Genomic DNA, 24,070 nt, shown 5'->3' with positions numbered 1-24,070 from the left:
ATTCAATGGAAATATGGAGGTCAGTGGGGGGCATAGATATTACTAGGGTTAGTGAGGGGCATACACATTACTGGGATCAGTGGGGGGAATAGAGATTACTGGGGTCAGTGGGGGGCAAATAGATTACTGAGTCAGTAATTGGCAGACATTACTGGGGGCATACACATTACTGGGGTCAGTGGGGGACATACACATTACTGAGTTAAGTAAGTGGTATAGACATTACTGGAGTCAGTAGGGGGCATACACATTACTGGGGCCTGTGGAGCATACATACTGACCCTGGTGGCCTGTGGAGCATACATACTGGCCTTGGTGGCCTGTGGAGCATACATACTGGACCTGGTGGCCAGTGGAGCATACAAACTGACAGTGGTGGCCAGTGGAGCATACATACTGACAGTGGTGGCCTGTGGAGCATACATACTGACAGTGGTGGCCAGAGGAGCATACATACTGATAGTGGTGGCCAGTGAAGCATACATACTGACAGTGGTGGCCAGTGGAGCATACATACTAACAGTGGTAGCCAGTGGAGCATATATACTGGCCTGGTGGCCTGTGGGACATACATACTGACGGTGGTGGCCTGTGGGGCATACATACTGACAGTAGTGGACTCTGGGGCATTCATACTGGACCTGGTGTCCTGTGGGGCATACTTACTGAAAGTGGTGACCTGTGGGGCATACATAATGACAGTGGTGGCCTGCGGGGCATGCATACTGACAGTGGTGGCCTGCGGGGCATACATACTGGCCCTGGGGGTGCTGAGGGCACAGGCTAGTAGCACTGCAGCAGCAGAGCCTGAGGGCTCCTCTAGCTGCCCCCTGTGTGTCTGCTTCTTCTATTGCAGGCACAAGGGACCTGAGAAGACACAAGTGCTGCTCCCCTGCTCTCCCCTCCTGCAGGAACACTGCACTCTCCCTGCTGCTACTGGTGCACATTACCGCAGTCGCAGAACAGATGTTTTTGAATTAGCCACTGAGGAGATGAGCCGGTCACATGTGAGAATCTTGGGTAGAAGGGGCAGGCAAAGGACGTGTGGCCAGCATCGAGAGAGTAGCAAGAGGGGACAAGGAAGGCATCCAAGGAGTGTGTTTCCAGCATTGAGGGGGCGTGGACAACAGCAAAAGGGGCGTGGATATCAGCATAGATGCTATTGAAGGCATCCAGAGACCATGAACAGCATCCAGAGGGGGCATGATTGGCAGCAAGAGGGGGTGTGACCAGCAGAGTGGGGGGCATGGCAGCTGCTTATCACTGCACTGCGGGATACATAGGCCCTGGCCGTGAGAGCGGGGCTGAGGCATAAAATCATAGATCAGGCCACGCCTCCAACTCTCAGCTAAGATAGGTGGGCCGGTCACAGATAGTAAGTAGGCTGGATTCAGCCCACGGTCTGCCCCTGTTTCTTGCACCCCTGCTTGTCTTATCCTCTCTATGTCTTTACCTAGAGTCGGAATAGCATTCCTACTGCCCTGCACACTAGACAGAGCTGTGCTCAAAGAAAGACAGAGATAGGAACCTAATGACCACACAGGGTGAAAAACTCATCTAGGGATGTCTGTGAGCTAAGGTCTGCTGAGAGCAAGTGTCAGGGGTTGTCCCTTTCTTTCCTTCCTTAGTGGCAGTGAATTCCTTCCCTTCTCATGTCTCACCTTGTGCTGACATTAGTGGAGCGTGACAAACAGGAGCTGCCATGGAGTAGTACCTGGTACCTCTCACCAGACAAGTCCATCCTCACTATAAAAGGCTTATATTTTTCCATACACAAACATTTCCATCTATTTTTATTTTATAAAAAAAAACAACACTTATTCAAATATAATCATGTCATCACATTCTGGAACATCAGCATAACTCTCTAAAACCTGAATTCCATCATAAATTTCTAGAGATCTTATTTCCTTTTTCGATGTATAACATCTACACTAACCAGTATTCATGAACAAAAATCAAAAATTGTCCAGCCAGCTACAGCAAATATGTAAAAAAAACTAAAAAGACCTATTCACAAATGATATGACTATATTATAAAAGCATATCTTTATTACTTGTATCAAATATCACAAAAGGTTAAAATTCAAGAGGAGTACTCATCTTGTTTTTAAATGTTAAAACTTAAATCAGGCTGCTCAGACTGGGCCTATATAACTGAGTAGTGTTCTCTCAGTCTGGGCTAGTGATCAATGTTGTCTCCTGTGGTGTTGTAGACATTCTGGAGCCTGCCCTATCTTATATTTCCACCTGAACTCCTTGCAGATAAGTTTTGTCTTTGTACAATTTGCTGGTTTGTTTCCACTTTCTTATGGTTTTTATTACTGTGGTATTAAGGCTTGTTTCCTGGTTTCTGTTTGTGTGGAGTTCTGGGTGGAGTTAGATTATTCCCTGCTGGGAATGTCTGTGTACCCAACTCCATATTCTGCAATGTATTTTTGTTTTGTCATGCTTGATATTAATTTCAGTCCTTTCTCTATATTAGTGTTTTGCTTGGATCCCAGTAACACCAGAGTACTGATATAGTGGGGGAGAAATCGTGTGGTCTCAGTTTTTTCCTATCAGGTGTTAGGATTTTGTTAGGATTTTGCGCGGCTGCAGACAGTGCTCTTTTCTGTCCTTTCCTATATAGATAGTTTGGGCCTCATCTTTGCTGATTCTGTTCCCTACCTGTGTATTTCATCTTGTCTCACCGGCTTTACATGTTTGGGGGCTACCTATAATCTTTGGGGAACTGCTCCGAGGCAGATTAGCTTTCCTTGTTTTTCTCTCTTTTTATACAAATAGCTCTCCGGCTGTGTCGAGGCGACCCAGTCATCATAGGCACATTTCACGGCTACTTCTAGTTGTGTTGTCAGTTAGAGTTCTACAGTCTGCTGAGTTTCCAACCACTCAGGTGATTCTCTGGGTTTCTTAGTTTCTACCCGTTTGATCCTCCTTGATCACTGAATCATAACAGTAGCCTTCATGAAGGAACTTCCCAGGAATTATAGTATATTGTGGCATAATTTATGACAGCAGGATCCCTTTAGTCTTCATTCAAAAGACATTAACATCCCGGCACTACATTGATTTGGTGGAGGAACTAGAGGAACGGCGATTTTTCCAAAGGGTCCAAAGAACCGTTTTACAACATAAGAATGTGAGGCCACATTTTGTTCATGCTACTCTGCCCAGCCCACATGGACCAATTTACTATAATTTCTGCAGCTTATCCAGACTTGTCATAATTAGAGGACATCAGGGTTGTCATTGGTCAGCAATTGGAAAGGGAGCTGCCAGCAGTGAATCTTGATGACCCACCCGAGGACATTCAGCATGGCAGACCATTCCTCAGACAACTATTAATATCATTGATAGCAGCCAAGTTGTGCACATGTATTGCTGCAATCATTTTTGATTTTCAATAAAGCAAGATGCTGTGAAAATTTGGTTTCCATTTTTTCATCACTTACATATCATTATCATGCCTTTTCTGTATGGTGATTTCTATAATTCTACAAAAATGTATTGTATAGTTATTTCTTACTTTTTTATGTTTATTAGTAAATATTAAGCATATTTACTCCCAACATCAACTGAGGTCAGATGCTCAAAAAAGAAAATGTATTTTAGCTAAGATGTCATTTTCTATTACAGAGGGTACAGCAAAAAATGTCAGCTCATATTTGTTCCTATCACTTTCTGAACTTTTGGCTCTTCTCTATTGCTTCAGTAAAGAAAAAAGTCCACGGTTTATGACTTTTAAATAATATGCAATACTATCAGGCTCAATGTGAAATACCAAAAAATGCCCATTGAGACTATTACCTTATTGTGGACGGAAATAAAATTTATAAGGGAAAGAATCAAAGGAGATTCACTTACAAAAAGCTTGTGCACAATTTTTTAGAATACCGGCAAATATTCATTGTTAGTGATGAGCGAGCATGCTTGTCACTACTCGGTACTCGCACGAGTATCGCTGTACTCGGGCTGCTCGGCGGGGACCGAGTAATCTCGCGATACTCGTGCTGTACTCGTGGTCTTCATTTCTGCATGTTGGCGCTCTTTTGAGAGCCAGCCCTCATGCAGGGATTGGCTGGCAGACCACTGCAATGCCACAGCCCTGTTAGTTGTGGAATTGCAGTGATTGGCCGGCCTGCACAGCGTGACCGAGCCTTTATATCGGCCGGCGCGCTGTGCTCTGCTCACAACTATCCAGACAGTCAGTGCAGGGAGAGTGTCGCTGATTCAGGGAAAGCTTTGCGGCCCTTTATAGTTAGTTCCGGAGCAGGACTGCAAACAGTGTGACCAGAAGTCCTTCTCAGGACTATTCTAGTAGTATACAGGCAGGCAGGGTATAGCCAGGTCGGAGTACAGTAGCAGAGTCCTTCTCAGGACTATTGTTGCTATATACAGGCAGGGTATAGCCAGGTCGGAATACAGGCTAGTGACCAGAAGAGTCCTTGTCAGGACTATTGTAGCAGTATACAGGCAGGCAGGCAGGGTAGTGGTGACCGTATACCAGCCTTCATCATATCTGGGGCTGGTGTACACAGTGTAAAACAGTCCAGATAGTGTCAGACTTCTCAGTAATTGTCGCTCCTAAAAACCAGTTAGGTTCTTATTGCGTCCGTGCTTGCATTTAAAAACAGCACGTGTGTGGCAGTCAGTGGCAGCGTACAGGTGCGCGTTTTGCACAAACTATTATATAACGCACAAGTCTAGTGTATAATACACGTCAGTCAGCAGTGTCTGATAGTGTCAGACTTCTCAGTAATTGTCGCTCCTAAAAACCAGTTAGGTTCTTATTGCGTCCGTGCTTGCATTTAAAAACAGCACGTGTGTGGCAGTCAGTGGCAGCGTACAGGTGCGCGTTTTGCACAAACTATTATATAACGCACAAGTCTAGTGTATAATACACGTCAGTCAGCAGTGTCTGATAGTGTCAGACTTCTCAGTAATTGTCGCTCCTAAAAACCAGTTAGGTTCTTATTGCGTCCGTGGTTGCATTTAAAAACAGCACGTGTGTGGCAGTCGGTGGCAGGGGACAGGTGCGCGTTTTGCACAAACTATTATATAACGCACAAGTCTAGTGTATAATAATACACGTCAGTCAGCAGTGTCTGATAGTGTCAGACTTCTCAGTAATTGTCGCTCCTAAAAACCAGTTAGGTTCTTATTGCGTCCGTGCTTGCATTTAAAAACAGCACGTGTGTGGCAGTCAGTGGCAGCGTACAGGTGCGCGTTTTGCACAAACTATTATATAACGCACAAGTCTAGTGTATAATACACGTCAGTCAGCAGTGTCTGATAGTGTCAGACTTCTCAGTAATTGTCGCTCCTAAAAACCAGTTAGGTTCTTATTGCGTCCGTGGTTGCATTTAAAAACAGCACGTGTGTGGCAGTCGGTGGCAGGGGACAGGTGCGCGTTTTGCACAAACTATTATATAACGCACAAGTCTAGTGTATAATACACGTCAGTCAGCAGTGTCTGATAGTGTCAGACTTCTCAGTAATTGTCGCTCCTAAAAACCAGTTAGGTTCTTATTGCGTCCGTGGTTGCATTTAAAAACAGCACGTGTGTGGCAGTCGGTGGCAGGGGACAGGTGCGCGTTTTGCACAAACTATTATATAACGCACAAGTCTAGTGTATAATAATACACGTCAGTCAGCAGTGTCTGATAGTGTCAGACTTCTCAGTAATTGTCGCTCCTAAAAACCAGTTAGGTTCTTATTGCGTCCGTGGTTGCATTTAAAAACAGCACGTGTGTGGCAGTCGGTGGCAGGGGACAGGTGCGCGTTTTGCACAAACTATTATATAACGCACAAGTCTAGTGTATAATACACGTCAGTCAGCAGTGTCTGATAGTGTCAGACTTCTCAGTAATTGTCGCTCCTAAAAACCAGTTAGGTTCTTATTGCGTCCGTGGTTGCATTTAAAAACAGCACGTGTGTGGCAGTCGGTGGCAGCGTACAGGTGCGCGTTTTGCACAAACTATTATATAACGCACAAGTCTAGTGTATAATACACGTCAGTCAGCAGTGTCTGATAGTGTCAGACTTCTCAGTAATTGTCGCTCCTAAAAACCAGTTAGGTTCTTATTGCGTCCGTGGTTGCATTTAAAAACAGCACGTGTGTGGCAGTCGGTGGCAGGGGACAGGTGCGCGTTTTGCACAAACTATTATATAACGCACAAGTCTAGTGTATAATACACGTCAGTCAGCAGTGTCTGATAGTGTCAGACTTCTCAGTAATTGTCGCTCCTAAAAACCAGTTAGGTTCTTATTGCGTCCGTGCTTGCATTTAAAAACAGCACGTGTGTGGCAGTCAGTGGCAGCGTACAGGTGCGCGTTTTGCACAAACTATTATATAACGCACAAGTCTAGTGTATAATACACGTCAGTCAGCAGTGTCTGATAGTGTCAGACTTCTCAGTAATTGTCGCTCCTAAAAACCAGTTAGGTTCTTATTGCGTCCGTGGTTGCATTTAAAAACAGCACGTGTGTGGCAGTCGGTGGCAGGGGACAGGTGCGCGTTTTGCACAAACTATTATATAACGCACAAGTCTAGTGTATAATACACGTCAGTCAGCAGTGTCTGATAGTGTCAGACTTCTCAGTAATTGTCGCTCCTAAAAACCAGTTAGGTTCTTATTGCGTCCGTGGTTGCATTTAAAAACAGCACGTGTGTGGCAGTCGGTGGCAGGGGACAGGTGCGCGTTTTGCACAAACTATTATATAACGCACAAGTCTAGTGTATAATACACGTCAGTCAGCAGTGTCTGATAGTGTCAGACTTCTCAGTAATTGTCGCTCCTAAAAACCAGTTAGGTTCTTATTGCGTCCGTGGTTGCATTTAAAAACAGCACGTGTGTGGCAGTCGGTGGCAGGGGACAGGTGCGCGTTTTGCACAAACTATTATATAACGCACAAGTCTAGTGTATAATAATACACGTCAGTCAGCAGTGTCTGATAGTGTCAGACTTCTCAGTAATTGTCGCTCCTAAAAACCAGTTAGGTTCTTATTGCGTCCGTGGTTGCATTTAAAAACAGCATGTGTGTGGCAGTCGGTGGCAGCGTCAGGCTCCATATTGTCCCTGGATAGAGACGTGCATGAGGGCCTGTAAACCTGAAGTGCCCATCGGAAGGAAGTGGGTCTATTGTAGTATAGCCCTTAGGCAGGGCAGCCAAAAATTGGGAGGCTCCACGTTGTCCCTGGGTAGAGACGTGCATGAGGGCCTGTAAACCTGAAGTGCCCATTGGAAGGAAGTGGGTCTATTGTAGTATAGCCCTTAGGCAGGGCAGCCAAAAATTGGGAGGCTCCACGTTGTCCCTGGGTAGAGACGTGCATGAGGGCCTCAAAACATTGTTCCCATTGCAAAGGAGCGGGTCTCCTGTCGTTGTAATGTCCATTCTGCAAAGAATGGGCGAAAAAATTTACCACTGGGGGTATACCTGAAACAAAGGCCTAAGTATTGCAATTTGTAACGGTCATCATCATGGTGGCGCCTGAGGAGAAGGAGGAGCAGTCCAGCGATTATCCAAAGTCCAGAAGTGTGTACCCATGGGTGAGTGGACGTACATGGCAAACTTTAAATTCCGCTCTCATTTGCTGGTGGTGTGGTGAAGTCTGGCACAATCCAACCCTTGTTCATCTTGATCAGAGTCAGCCTGTCAGCATTTTCAGTTGACAGGCGGGTGCGTTTATCTGTAATGATTCCACCTGCGGCACTAAAAACACGCTCTGACAAAACGCTAGCAGCAGGGCAGGCCAGGACTTCCAAGGCGTAGAGAGCCAATTCATGTCACGTGTCCAGCTTGGATAACCAATAATTGTAAGGCACAGAGGAATGTCGGAGTACAGTTGTTCGATCTGCAAGGTACTCCTTTAGCATCTGGGCAAACTTAGGATTTCTTGTGGCACTACCCCGCACCTCAGGGGCTGTGGTACGTGAGGGGCTGAGAAAACTGTCCCACATCTTAAAGACTGTTCCCCTACCTCTGGCGGATTGGACTTGTGCCTCTCTCGGCTGTACGCCTCGGTTGTCCACTGATTCCTGACCTATGCCGCTAGCGTTTTGTGAGGGGAATGCTTTGCCTACTTCCGTGACTATGGCCTTCCGGAACTGCTGCATTTTGGTTGACCTCTCCTCCACGGGAATAAGAGACAAAAAGTTCTCCTTGTAGCGTGGGTCTAACAGTGTTACCAACCAGTAATGATTGTCGGCCAAGATGTTCTTAACGCGAGGGTCACGAGACAGGCAGCTTACCATAAAGTCAGCCATGTGTGCCAGACTCTTAACAGCCATCACTTCAGTATCCTGACCAACACGATGACTGAACATGCTGTCCTCCTCCTACTCCTCCTCATCATCTACCCTGTCCTCTGGCCAGCCACGCTGAACCGAGGATATGACTGCATGTCATATCCTCAATTTGGCCAGGGAGTTGCTCCATGTCTTCATCCTCCTCCTCGTCATAGTCCTCCACTGCACGTTGTGATGAGACGAGGCTGGGCTGTGTGTTATCATCACCCACACCCACTACTGTTTCTTGCTCAAACTCATCGCGCTCCGCCTGCAATGCATCATGGTTGTTTTTTGAGCAGAGACCATTTTAGAAGGCAGAGAAGCGGTATGGTGACGCTAATAATAATAATAATTTCGTCATCGCCGCTCACCATCTTGGTGGAGTCCTCAAAGTTTTGGCGGATGGTGCATAGGTCGGACATCCATCTCCACTCCTCAGGTGTTATGTGTGGAGTTTGACCCATTTCCCGACGGCTTAGGTGATGCAGGTACTCAACAACTGCCCTCTTCTGCTCACATATCCTGACCAACTTGTGCAGAGTTGAATTCCAACGCGTGGGGACATCACACACCAGTCTGTGTGCCGGAAGATGCAAACGGCGTCTTAAGCCGGCAAGGCCAGCTGAAGCAGTAGGTGACTTTCGAAAATGTGCAGACAGGCAGCGAACTTTTACCAGCAGATCAGACAGCTCTGAGTATGACTTTAGAAACCGCTGAACCACGAGGTTGAGCACATGGGCCACGCATGGAACATGTGTCAGCTGGCCTCGCCTCAAAGCCGCCACCAGGTTCCGGCCATTGTCACACACGACCTTTCCTGGCTTTAGGTTCAGAGTTGTGAGCCAGTGATCTGCCTGCTGTTTCAGAGCTGTCCACACCTCTTCTGCATTGTGGGGTTTGTCACCTATGCAGATTAGCTTCAGCACTGCCTGTTGCCGCTTCGCCGAGGCAGTGCTGCAGTGCTTCTGTGTCGCCCTGGACAAGCCAGGGGCCACAGAGCACAACACTTAAACACCCCACACTCCCTGCAGGCATATCATAGTCAAAACACAAAATCCTTGTTGCCTTCCCCAGGGGCTGTTGTCCACACCAGGGTGTGGAGCCAGGCGGTTGGTCTCCACCCACCGAGGAGGAGGGAAAACACAGGCAGTGAGAGTTAAGCTAAGGAAGTGGAAGGAGGAAAGTAGTAGAGAGGAGAAAAGTGACAGCAAAGAGCCTGAAGTTGGTCCGGGTGTGTGGCCCGGACAGGACAGCAAGGTTGGCAGGATGTGGTGACCATCTGCAGTGGAGGCCGATTGGAGTCTGCCGTAAGGACCGTGGACGGGTGGTGACCCGGCCGTACCGGACCGGTATACAAAGAGAAGCCAGCACCATTGGCAGAGGACTTTCGGATCCCGGCAAGGCTTGGTGTCGCCGTGAATTTGCCAAATCCGTTAGTGAAGGGAACCTCAGGGTTTCCAAACAGCCAAGTCCAGATAGAAGGCAACCGTACAACCGTGAAGGGGAGACACAGCCACCGCCAAGGGCAACCGTCTCCCAGGGCCAGCGCCTGTGGGCAAAAGGGGCTCCTCCGGCCCATATCCAGGTCGGGGAGCGGGTTACCGTTGGGAAACCATCACTACCAACACTTAACTTAGGTGCAGGGAGAGACAGTCATCACTAACCTGCAGGGAGGAACAACCGCAGCCGTCCGAGTGACCCGTCCATCCAGCCACTTGTTTAACCGTGAACTGTGTCATCATCATTGGGCTGAGTGAGTACCTCCGTGCCGTGCGGCACAGCGCTGCCCCTGCGACCCTGCACCTCATCAGGCCCCGCAACCCGCCTGTCATCCATGTCTACCCCATCACCAGGCCCCGGGACAACCAAACCCCCTACCCACGGAGGGGAGAAATAACAACAAAGCTGCTCCCTGTCACAGGCTCCCGGGATCCCCGTCCAGAGCAGCGGTGGTGTCCACACAATCACCACAACCGTGGGTGGCGTCACGGACAATATCCCCAAAACCCAAACCACCCCTTTTCACTCACGGGCGAGTAGCGCCGCTCGAGTCCCCGGGATCCGGCCATCGCTCGAGCCAACGAGCAGCAGCAGCCGTAGAGCAGCGTCAGCCGGACCCGAGCAGTGGGAGAGTGCACCGTCCCCTCCTCCGCCCGCGACACTTCCAGCTTGGGACTGGTGTGGAGGGTAAAGTGGATCAGGATGCGCAGGAGGAGGAGGAGGCTGAGGAGCATGACATTCCGGAGCTGTAGAGTGTGTGTGAAACCCTGACTGAGGTAGGGCCTGCAAAACTTGGTGTGTGAAGGACGTGTTCCGTCCCTCGCTCAGACTGGGTCCCAGCTTGCACAATATTAACCCAGTGTGACGTCAACGAGATGTAGCGGCCTTGCCCACATGCACTTGTCCACGTGTCTGTGGTTAGGTGGACTTTGGCTGAAACAGCGTTGTTCAGGGCACGTGTGATGTTTTGTGACACGTGGTTATGCAATGCGGGGACGGCACACCGGGAGAAATAGTGGCGGCTGTGGACCGAGTAACGTGGGACAGCTGCCACCATCAGGTCGCGGAATGCTTCTGTCTCAACCAGCCTAAAAGGCAACATTTCCAGCGCAAGCAGTCGCGAAATGTTAGCATTTAGAACTGTGGCATGTGGGGTGTTGGCAGTGTATTTGCGCCTGCGTTCAAAGGTTTGCTGAATGGATAACTGAACGTTGCGCTGGGACAAGGACGTGCTTGATGATGGTGTTCTTTCTGCGTAGGCAACTGCAGGTGCAGGAGTGGAGGAGGCTTGTTCGCAGGCAGCATGGACAGGGGATTGGCTCGCATGCACAACCAGCGAAGACGTAGCAGTGACATCAGCAAGCACTGCTCCTGGACTCTGTTGTACTTCCCACAAAGTCGGGTGCTTGGCTGACATGTGCCTGATCATGCTGCTGGTGGTCAGGCTGCTAGTTTTGGTACCCCTGCTGATGCTGGCATGGCAGGTGTTGCAAATGGCCTTTTTAGAATCATCTGGAGCCAACTTAAAAAACTGCCAGTGTCAGAGTTCCGGGTTTTCCAGTTTTCTTTTGAAAGAGCTTGCCCTTTGTTAACATGGAGTTTTCTGTTCTGTTGCCCTACTTCCTGTCCATCTGTTTAAAAGCCGCCCCTAAAGCTTAGTCCAGTGCCTGAGTATACTGCTTCCTGTGTGCTCCTGCCCTGCTGCTTTTGGTTCCTGATTGTTATTCGGATCCTCTTGGAAAACAACCGACACCGACTCTGGACTTCATCTGGTATCATCTAGCTGTGCCCGGACTCCGTTTGCCGTCTTTGGTCGGCACTTCTGCCCGGTTCCTTCCGTTTAATACCACTCTGGACTCACATCACGTACGGACATTTTTGGACTTACCTATTGCCCTTTTGTGTCCCGGCTGCTGCGCATTTAGGGCTTCTGGGGTGATTGCCAGACAGTCCCTGTATAGGGGTTCGCTCTTGGTGGTCTCCCTGGGGGAGTCCGGTGCGCGGTCCCGGGAATTCCCTTTCGCTCCGTCCCTGGAAGGTATTTCCTGTATTTATGTTGTACTGTGTTTTTGTTCCGTTTATGTAAATATTTGCTGGTTGCATATTATAAACGTCTTGCACCAAGAACTCGTCTCTGGTTGTCATTGCCCTAACGCAATCGAAATCCTCAATACATACAATAGTATTACAGCCAGACTCGGGAAGACCTAACATTTGTACAGGCACCTTGTGTCGTGTTGTTCCGGGGAACAGTTGCCTGACGTCTGCCTGGGGCCACCACTCTGCTTCTTACTGCCTGTTGTGATGCTACGCCTCCCTCCCCCTGTGCACTGCTGTCCTCGCTCTGCATATCCTCCTGCCAGGTTGGGTCATTTACTGGATCATCCACCACGTCGTCTTCCTCTTCCGCACCCTGCTCCTCCTCCTGACTTCCTGACAATTGTGTCTCATCATCGTCCACCCCTTGTTGAGATACGTTGCCAACTTCGTGAGAACGTGGCTGCTCAAATATTTGGGCATCTGTACATACAATCTCGTCATGGCCCACTTCAACAGGAGCTGGCGAGAGGCCAGAATTTGTGAATGGAAACGTGAACGAACAGCTCTTCCGAGTGTCCAAGTGTGGGATCAGTAATGTCCGTGGACGTGTACTCGGCCTGGTGGTAGGAAGGAGGATCAGGTTCTGAAATGTGCGGTGCAGTATCACGGCTACTGACACTTGACCGTGTGGAAGACAGAGTGTTTGTGGTGGTGCCAATCTGACTGGAAGCATTATCCGCTATCCAACTAACAACCTGTTGACACTGGTCTTGGTTCAAGAGCGGTGTACTGCTGCGGTCCCCAAGAATTTGGGACAGGACGTGCGAGCGACTAGATGTGGCCCTTTGTTGTGGCGAAATTAGAGCTTGCACACAACCTCGGTCTCTGCCTGCACCACCATCACGTCCACTTCCTTGTTCGTTGACAACGCCCTTGCGCATTTTGCAATGCTGTGCTGATGTGTATTCACTAGACTTGTGCGTTATATCCAAGTTTTTGCAAAACTCACACAAATGCAGCGGAAAGCTGCCACCAACAGGCACACACGTGCGGTTTTTAAATGCAAGCACGGAGGCACTAAGAACCTAACAGGTCTCTATCCAGGGACAACGTGGAGCCTCCCAATTTTTGGCTGCCCTGCCTAAGGGCTATACTACAATAGACCCACTTCCTTACAATGGGCACTTCAGGTTTACAGGCCATCATGCACGTCTCTATCCAGGGACAATGTGGAGCCTCCCAATTTTTGGCTGCCCTGCCTAAGGGCTATACTATAATACACCCACTTCCTTACAATGGGCACTTCAGGTTTACAGGCCATCATGCACGTCTCTATCCAGGGACAACGTGGAGCCTCCCAATTTTTGGCTGCCCTGCCTAAGGGCTATACTACAATAGACCCACTTCCTTACAATGGGCACTTCAGGTTTACAGGCCATCATGCACGTCTCTATCCAGGGACAACGTGGAGCCTCCCAATTTTTGGCTGCCCTGCCTAAGGGCTATACTATAATACACCCACTTCCTTCCAATGGGCACTTCAGGTTTACAGGCCCTCATGCACGTCTCTATCCAGGGACAACGTCGAGCCTCCCAATTTTTGGCTGCCCTGCCTAAGGGCTATACTATAATACACCCACTTCCTGACAATGGACACTTAATGTTTTGAGGCCCTCATGCACGTCTGTATGCAGGGGCATTGGTGAACCTCACAATTTTGGACTGCCCTGGCAAAGGAAAATACTACAAAGACTCACTTCCTCAAAATGGGCACATTAGACTCAAGAGGCCTTCATGTACGTCTCTTCTCAGGGACATCGGAGTGCCACACAATGTTTTCACGTAAAATCTTTCATGTATTAATCTCAAAAAGTAACATACACCAGCTCTATCTCACTATTGGGTATGTGCCCTTAACATTTCCGCCATGAAAAATCATTTTGGGGTCATTTTGGAAGGTTTTCTGGTGAGTCCGTAAAAGTGGCGTAAAACGCGGACAAAATTGTTCACAGCTGTGACTTTTGAGTGATAAATGCTTCAAGGGGTCTTCCCCATGCTGTTGCCATGTCATTTGAGCACTCTTCTGAGACTTTTGTGCCATTTTTAGGGTTTCTCCATGCTGCCGGGGGGTCATTTCACAAAAATACTCGGGTCTCCCATAGGATAACATTGGGCTCGTTGCTCGGCCCGAGTACACGAGTATCTTGGGAGGCTCGGCCCGAGCTTCGAGCACCCGAGCTTTTAGTACTCGCTCATCACTATTCATTGTACTTGTTAAAAAATCATATTTAAACTAATGTCCACAATAAAGGAAATTAGTCTTTAGAACTAATGCCAAAGAAGAAGTGAAACTCCAGCAATCCACGTGGATAAAAAAAAATCTGTTTATTGCATTATAATTAATACATAACCTACAAATGGAAGGATATACCATATATTCTTAAATCCCATCTAGAATATCAAAATAGCTACTAAAAACCCAAACAAAAATATTCCAGAAACATCATAAATAATTCATAAGTAAAAAATGTTATTGGTTAAAAACATACACACAATTAAAAGCATAATAAGAACATAAACAAAGGAGGGGAAGGTAGGAAAAAATGCACATATAATATATCCGGGTGGCCAAATAATATATTTTTTAGGTCAGTATTAAATAAAAAGCTTTTGCTGTATAGGTATTAGTACAGAAACAAATTAAACTAGATAGATCAGTACAGAAATAATTTACACTGAGTTGATCACAAAGAGAATTGCTCCAATAAGCAGATATATGTAAGAATTACTATATTTACCAGAGATATTTGCCCTGAATGATTATAATTAATAGCTCTGATTCCAAAGATCAGACAGAATAGAGTCAATAGCAATGTGAACACAGGAAAAGATCATATAATGTTAATACTATCATGAAACACATAGGGAAAACCCTGTGACTAGTCGGAGCACATAAAATACAGACCAAAAAGGTGCATCAAGGCCATACCCACTGGTGTCTGCAGATACATACCAACCCCTCCACGCCACTCCAACGACCGTTTCGCACCCGCTTCGTCAGGGAGGGAAAAAAAAAAATCTGTTTATTCCATTATAATTAAGATTAAAGTGGATAGAAAAATATTAAAAAAACAACGAACAGATGACGCGTTTCAGATCTACTGTGATCCTTACTCATATCTGATGCCTAAGAAAACAGACTCCAGTTTAATTACTCTGTTGCTCCTGGTTGTGGGCTGGGGCTTGTCTCTCTGGATAAACGGATACCCCTTTAATTGGAGTCTGTTTTCTTTGGCATCAGAAATGAGTAAGGATCATAGTAGATCCGAAATGCGTCATCTGTTCATTTTTTTTAATATTCTGCCCCATTTTTGATTTTTTTTACCTATTTTGATCTTAATAATAATGAAATAAACACATTTTTATCTAAGTGAATTGCTGGAGTTCACCTTCTTCTTTGGATTTTGTCTCTGGTGACCAGCTGGACTTCAATCCCTCTCCTTACCAGGACTAGATTCTCCGTGTTGGCTGATAAATATTCCAATTTCCTTTTTCCCCAGTAAAACTAAACCCTGCGCCTATAAAACACAAAGACAAAATGAGTAAAACCAAAAATTCTTTTTAACAATATGTACTTTGTTTACAGAATAATTTTAAATATGCTTGTATCAGATAATAAGCTGTATAGACACACAGGTATGTGTGATGAACAATGTCTGGCACACAGTCTATTAGAGATGCCCATACTATTAAATCAGATGGGATTTTTATGTCCTTTTCCGTGAGTTGTTAATAAGACGTACAAGATCACCTTGACGCAAAGCAAAACGCGCATTGTGACAGAGGGGCACTCAGCCGAACAGGAGCTGCATATGTAACATATTTTTACCATTCTATATTTTAAGTAATTCTATAGTAAAGTTTTTTGTATCTGTATTTACTTCTGGACTGCCCATAGACTTTAAATGTTCAGGCAGTCCTCTATTATCCCTGAACTGACATTACAACTAAAAATAGATAGTTACACTGTAGTGTTAAGATACTTGTATATTTAACAATGAATATAGGAATATAGACATGCATTACAGCTATGACAAATATGTAAAAATGTAGATACTTAGCACACAAAATGGCCAATTTTGATGTGAGCCCAACAGCCAACGGCAATGCATTTTAAAATGTCAGTACTGTATAAGCAGCTTTTACAAGATCATGAAGCTGCAGTGGAAGGGAAGCTGTTGTCACATATAGTAAGCCTTCACAGATAGAAGATAAAAATGGTTTATTACCATGCTTACTTCCTCGATCTCTGTATACACAGTGCTGCTGAACCAGACTAGGAAGCACTTATACTGCACCCTTCTCCGGACACAGTGAGCATGTGATTACTGTAGGAAAAGAACAGGAGCTACTGGGTCCTAGAAAGCCCCAGAAGCTCTGCAATGCACTCTGGAGGCTGAAATTCCCCTGTATCTTGGGCTAATATATAAATCCCAACCATTTGCTTAGCTGTGTAGGAAAGTGTAGTAGACTGCTTCTGTATATAGAACCACTGGAAAGTAAAGGAATATAATGAGGTACAGTATATGTTTCTTTCCAGTGAGTCTCTATGGTGGACAGATGACTTAGCATCCAGACATGCACCTGTGGGTTGGTTGATACACAATCCCTGTATAAGTGGAGGGACTGTGCGTACCACCACTGCATACCTGATAGGACTTCAGGGAGGTGACCAGGGCATCTTACCCATATCTCTATGCGGATGAGAAACTGTGGAAAGAAAAGCGCAATAGGGTCTTACCCCAAAAAGGGGAGGAAGATATGTAATAAAAACACACTCACCTATAATGGTTGTGCCAGTCACAACCACTATACAGGCATATATAAGATCCAGGTCCAGGCAGCAGTCCCAAAGTTGGCTGATAACAGAGAGTGATAGAAGAAGGGTCTTAATTCCGCGCCAAGGACTCAATGGATCCAGGAAGAGATTAATGCTTCTTTAATAACATGCACATGTCTACGCGTTTCTGGACACACAGCTCCCTTCATCAGGACATTGGCAAAAGAACATCAAATCTTTGATGTTGAAAAATTTGATGTTCTCTTGCCAATGTCCTGATGAAGGGAGCTGTGTCTCCAGAAACGCGTAGACTTGTGCAAGTTATTAAAGAAGCATTAATCTCTTCCTGGATCCATTGAGTCCTTGGCGCGGAATTAAGACCCTTCTTCTATCACTCTCTGTTACCATATCTCTATGCGCACAGTCCCTTCCCTTTTATGGGGATTTTATATCAACCAACTCACAGGGGTATCAACCCATGCAGCCTCCTTTGTAAAGAACCCAACCATATTGGATGTCAGGCAGTGTTTACTGCATTTTCCTTCAATTTATATAAGATCTTTTATATATGTGAATATATCCTGGAGGCTCATCATGAACACCAATCGAATAGCATCACGGGCACCCAGTATCTTGTCCACAGATGTGACATTATACTTCCTACTATTTTCTCTGTCCACAAGTGTTTCATGCCACAAGTGGTTACCATAGAATACGTACCTTTGATTGGGCCCATCAAGTCTATACTAAAGCATTTATCCTAAAGTTTCCCATATATCTAAAAAAAAAATCCAGTTTGAAAGGTTTTCTTTATATCTCTTCTGGATAAATAATCCCTTGAAAAAGAGCCATATCAGGGTCGAAACGTTAATGTTGTATTGTTGGAATTATTTTTTTTGTGAAATATTTTTGTCACCTTATTAAATAATTTAAAAAATACCACCTATTTTTTTTCATCATTATCGTGGGGTGCTATAGTCTATATTTTCATACAATTTGGGACTTTTTGACTATTTACCACCACAAGGGATGGTTGAGCCAGAGTTATTCTACACATAGCATCCAAGCTGACTGTTTACACTGTTGCCCGAATGTATGAGTGGGCAAAGACAAAGTGGGGCTGAACCTAAGGCTGGACTCAGACAAGTGTATGGCATCCGATGCGACAGCATCGGATGCAATATGCTAATGACCCTCGGCTCAGGCTCTGCTGCGAGCGTGAGCCGAGTGTCATGCAACTGTGTCTCGATCCTGCAATCAGGTCAAGGCTGTGAAGCTGAGGGCGGGCGCTGCGGAGGAGAGGGAGGGATTAATCCCCCCATATCCTTCATTGTCAGCCTGTACGTATATCGCACTGCACTGGGATAACATCCGAGTGCAGTCCGATGTATCTCTCGCACCCATTCACTTGAATGGAAGCGAGCTATACGGCTCTAGCAGAAAATCGCAGCATGCTTTCGCTTTTCTCGCATCTAGAATCTGGATGAGAAAAGCTGACTAACTGCTCTCCCTCATTGACTAACATACAGTCATATGAAAAAGTTTGGGCACCCCTAATAATGTTAACCTTTTTTCTTTATAACAATTTGGGGTTTTGCAACAGCTATTTCAGTTTCATATATCTAATAACTGATGGACTGAGTAATATTTCTGGATTGAAATGAGGTTTATTGTACTAACAGAAAATGTGCAATCCGCATTTAAACAAAATTTGACCGGTGCAAAAGTATGGGCACCTCAACATAAAAGTGACATTAATATTTTGTAGATTCTCCTTTTGCAAACATAACAGCCTCTTGTCGCTTCCTGTAGCTTTTAATGAGTTCCTGGATCCTGGATGAAGGTATATTTGACCATTCCTGTTTACAAAACAATTCCAGTTCAGTTAAGTTTGATGGTCGCCGAGCATGGACAGCACGCTTCAAATCATCCCACAGATGTTCAATGATATTCAGGTCTGGGGACTGGGATGGCCATTCCAGAACATTGTAATTGTTCCTCTGCATGAGTACCTGAGTAGATTTGGAGCGGTGTTTTGGATCATTGTCTTGCTCAAATATCCATCCCCTGCGTAACTTCAACTTCGTCACTGAATCTTGCACATTATTGTCAAGAATCTGCTGATAGTGAGTTGAATCCATGCCACCCTCAACTTTAACAAGATTCCCGGTGCCGGCATTGGCCACACAGCCCCAAAGCATGATGGAACCTCCACCAAATTTTACTGTGGGTAGCAAGTGCTTTTCTTGGAATGCCGTGTTATGTTGCCTCCATGCATAACGCCTTTTTGTATGACCAAACAACTCAATCTTTGCTTCATCAGTCCACAGGACCTTCTTTCAAAATGTAACTGGCTTTTCCAAATGTGCTTTTGCATACCTCAGGCGACTCTGTTTGTGGCGTGCTTGCAGAAATGGCTTCTTTCGCATCACTCTCCCATACAGCTTCTCCTTGTGCAACGTGCGCTGTATTGTTGACCAATGCACATTGACACCATCTGCAGCAAGATGATGCTACAGGTCTTTGGAGGTGGTCTGTGGATTGTCCTTGACTGTTCTCACCATTCTTCTTCTCTGCCTTTCTGATATTTTTCTTGGCCTGCCACTTCTGGGCTTAACAAGAACTGTACCCGTGCTCTTCCATTTCCTTACTATGTTCCTCACAGTGGAAACTGACAGTTTAAATATTTGAAACAACTTTTTGTATCCTTCCCCTGAACAACTATGTTGAATAATCTTTGTTTTCAGATCATTTGAGAGTTGTTTTGAGGAGCCCATGATGCCACTCTTTATAGGAGATTCAAATAGGAGAACAACTTGCAAGTGGCCACCTTAAATACCTTTTCTCATGATTGGATACACCTGCCTATGAACTTCAAAGCTCAATGAGGTTACAAAACCAATTTAGTGCTTTAGTAAGTCAGTAAAAAGTAGTTAGGAGTGTTCAAATCAAGAAATTGATAAGGGTGCCCATACTTTTGCACCGGTCAAATATTGTTTAAATGCGGATTGCACATTTTCTGTTAGTACAATAAGCCTCATTTCAATTCAGAAATATTACTCAGTCCATCAGTTATTAGATATATGAAACTGAAATAGCTGTTGCAAGAACCCAAATTGTTATAAAGAAAAAAGGTTGACATTAATAGGCCCAAACTTTTTCATATGACTGTAGGTCCGAGTGCAAAGCGAGATTTTCTCGCATTGCACTCGTCCGATTTTCACGCTCGTGTGAGCGTACCTTAATTACCATTCTTAGTCCTTCTTTTTTTAAAAGTATGACTTGATTCAATAACCCCTTTGAGTCATCTTGAATATTATAAAAATTATCCCTTAAAAGGGGTAAAAACATAGAAAAATGCAATTATTTCTTACATGATAACTTACATGTACATTTTATTATTTTTAACTGGCGCATGAACTTTTTGTGTTGCATGTATTAGTATTTGAAATAGAACTGAGGCCATTTTCACATGGATGTTTTTTGTTCATTATTTAGCATCAGTTCTCTATTTGTAAGCCAAAACTGGAACAGAGAAATATATAATATAATGGAAAGATTTACACCTCTTCTGTGTTTTGGACTCATTCCTGGTTTTAGATTGCAAATATTGATGCAAAATACTGACCAAGAAACTGCTGTGTAAAAATGGCCTTAGTCTGGTGCCAGTAGAAGACAGCTGAGAAATTAGTCTTCTAGTTACTGCATGTATAACAGGTACAATTGAAAAACAGCTTGCACAAGAATTATGGCAGCAATGAAATATAATCCCTTTGGTATGTGTGATGGTAATGAATACTGAACCAAAGACGTAATTAAAAATTATTTACCAACATATAATGATATAACTTATTGGCATGGTGTCACTGTATATTAATGTATATGTAGATTTATGTACAGTTGCGGTTGCGTTATTTTGCAGTTTATTACAGATAAATAGGTAATGTAGAAGATAAAAACATACAATTATAAGGAAAAAAAAGTGTTTCTAGCAATACAAATTCAATCTAAACCAACAAGTAATGATCAGAAGTAAACAAATCAATTAAAGAGCTGCCATGTTCTGCACTGTAACACTTAATTAAATGATGATTTAAATCCGTAACCTGTTTGTTCTCCTCTGCAAAATCTCATTAATACTGTTTTCATTTCTACATGCAATACACCATTAACTTATTTCAACAAATATTAACATTATTATGTTCAAGACTGATTATTATTCTGAAAATACATAATGGTCCTCATACATAACAAATAGTGCGGAGAAGTGGCACCAATCATGGCAACCGGCCGGATCCCAGCTTCTCTATTATACAATTGCAATGGAAAGTTAAAAGGTGAAATCTGATGAAAAAAGCTAAGGCAAAGTCTGCACTAGCTTTGTGCGTTATTTCTATAATAATATATTTCATTGCTGTTGTCTATAGTGACTAACTTTAATTTTATCATACAAGTCTCAAAAACAAGAGCTGTTATCTGATTGGTTACCGTAGCCAATAACATTTCCGAATATATTTTATTAGCACTATAAGGATTAATTTGTAAAGTTAATGGACAGTTATGTTACTTATGGCAAGCCAGTTAACTGCTCTATGGAAGGTTAAAATCTTCTTGGATTCTTAAGACCACTTTACACACTGCGACATCGCTAGCAATGTCGCTGGTGAAAGCACCTGCCCCCGTCGGTTGTGCATCATGGGCAAAACGCTGACTGTGGTGCACAATCTCGTTTTTCCCCGTCACACTTACTTACCTGCCTAGCAACGTTGCTGTGGCTGGCGAACCGCCGCCTTTCTAGGGGGGGTGGTTCGTTCGGCGTCACAGTGGCGTCACTAAGCGGCCGCCCAATAGAAGCGTAGGGGCGGAGATGAGCATGCCAAACATCCCGCCCACCTCCTTCCTTCCTCATTGCGGGCGGCCGCAGGTAAGGTGATGTTCCTCGTTCCTGCGGTGTCACACATAGTGATGTGTGCTGCCGCAGGAACGACGAACAACATTGTACCTGCAACAGCAATGATAATTGGGAAAGGAACGACGCGTCAACGATCAACAATTAGGTTAGTAATTTTGATCGTTAATGGTCGTTCATGCGTTTCACACGCATCAAAGACGCCAACGAGGCCGGATGTGCGTCACGAATTCCGTGACCCCAACGACATCTCGCTAGCGATGTTGTTGCGTGTAAAGCGGCCTTTAATTACTGCACATTTTTTTTATAGATCTCTATTAGTGATGAGCGAGTACTAAAAAGCTCGGGTGCTCGAGGCTCGGGCCGAGCATCCCAAGATACTCGTGTACTCGGCCCGAGCAGCGAGCCCAATGTTATCCTATGGGAGACCCGAGTATTTTTGTGAAATGACCCCCGGCAGCATGTAGAAACCCTAAAATTGGCACAAAAGTCTCAGAAGAGTGCTCAAATGACATGGCAACAGCATGGGGAAGACCCCTTGAAGCATTTATCACTGAAAAGTCACAGCTGTGAACAATTTTGTCCGCGTTTTACGCCATTTTTACGCCCTCACCAGAAAACCTTCCAAAAGGACACCAAAATGAATTTTCATGGCGGAAATGGTAAGGGCACATACCCAATAGTGAGATAGAGCTAATGTATGTTACTTTTTGAGATCAATACATGAAAGATTTTACGTAACACATTGTGTGGCACTCCGATGTCCCTGAGAAGAGACGTACATAAAGGCCTCTGAGTCTAATGTGCCCATTTTGAGGAAGTGAGTCTTTGTAGTATTTTCCTTTGCCAGGGCAGTCCAAAATTGTGAGGTTCACCAATGCCCCTGCATACAGACGTGCATGATGGCCTGTAAACCTGAAGTGCCCATTGTAAGGAAGTGGGTCTATTGTAGTATAGCCCTTAGGCAGGGCAGCCAAAAATTGGGAGGCTCCACGTTGTCCCTGGATAGAGACGTGCATGAGGGCCTGTAAACTTGAAGTGCCCATTGTAAGGAAGTGGGTCTATTGTAGTATAGCCCTTAGGCAGGGCAGCCAAAAATTGGGAGGCTCCACGTTGTCCCTGGATAGAGACGTGCATGAGGGCCTGTAAACCTGAAGTGCCCATTGTAAGGAAGTGGGTCTATTGTAGTATAGCCCTTAGGCAGGGCAGCCAAAAATTGGGAGGCTCCACGTTGTCCCTGGATAGAGACGTGCATGAGGGCCTGTAAACCTGAAGTGCCCATTGTAAGGAAGTGGGTCTATTGTAGTATAGCCCTTAGGCAGGGCAGCCAAAAATTGGGAGGCTCCACGTTGTCCCTGGATAGAGACGTGCATGAGGGCCTGTAAACCTGAAGTGCCCATTGTAAGGAAGTGGGTCTATTGTAGTATAGCCCTTAGGCAGGGCAGCCAAAAATTGGGAGGCTCCACGTTGTCCCTGGATAGAGACGTGCATGAGGGCCTGTAAACCTGAAGTGCCCATTGTAAGGAAGTGGGTGTATTATAGTATAGCCCTTAGGCAGGGCAGCCAAAAATTGGGAGGCTCCACGTTGTCCCTGGATAGAGACGTGCATGAGGGCCTGTAAACCTGAAGTGCCCATTGTAAGGAAGTGGGTGTATTATAGTATAGCCCTTAGGCAGGGCAGCCAAAAATTGGGAGGCTCCACGTTGTCCCTGGATAGAGACGTGCATGAGGGCCTCAAAACATTAAGTGTCCATTGTCAGGAAGTGGGTGTATTATAGTATAGCCCTTAGGCAGGGCAGCCAAAAATTGGGAGGCTCCACGTTGTCCCTGGATAGAGACGTGCATGAGGGCCTCAAAACATTAAGTGTCCATTGTCAGGAAGTGGGTGTATTATAGTATAGCCCTTAGGCAGGGCAGCCAAAAATTGGGAGGCTCCACGTTGTCCCTGGATAGAGACGTGCATGAGGGCCTCAAAACATTAAGTGTCCATTGTCAGGAAGTGGGTGTATTATAGTATAGCCCTTAGGCAGGGCAGCCAAAAATTGGGAGGCTCCACGTTGTCCCTGGATAGAGACGTGCATGAGGGCCTCAAAACATTAAGTGTCCATTGTCAGGAAGTGGGTGTATTATAGTATAGCCCTTAGGCAGGGCAGCCAAAAATTGGGAGGCTCCACGTTGTCCCTGGATAGAGACGTGCATGAGGGCCTCAAAACATTGTTCCCATTGCAAAGGAGCGGGTCTCCTGTCGTTGTAATGTCCATTCTGCAAAGAATGGGTGAAAAAATTTACCACTGGGGGTATACCTGAAACAAAGGCCTAACTATTGTAACGGTCATCATGGTGGCGCATGAGGAGAAGGAGGAGCAGTCCAGCGATTATCCAAAGTCCAGAAGTATGTACCCATGGGTGACTGGAGGTACATGGCAAATTCCCGATACAAACTTTAAATTCCGCTCTCATTTGCTGGTGGTGTGGTGAAGTCTGGCC

This window comes from Anomaloglossus baeobatrachus, chromosome 8 (genome assembly GCF_048569485.1).
Source record: "Anomaloglossus baeobatrachus isolate aAnoBae1 chromosome 8, aAnoBae1.hap1, whole genome shotgun sequence".
Taxonomy (NCBI): Eukaryota; Metazoa; Chordata; class Amphibia; order Anura; family Aromobatidae; genus Anomaloglossus; species Anomaloglossus baeobatrachus.
The sequence above is the reverse complement of the archived record's forward strand: the minus strand, read 5'-3'. Positions refer to the sequence as shown.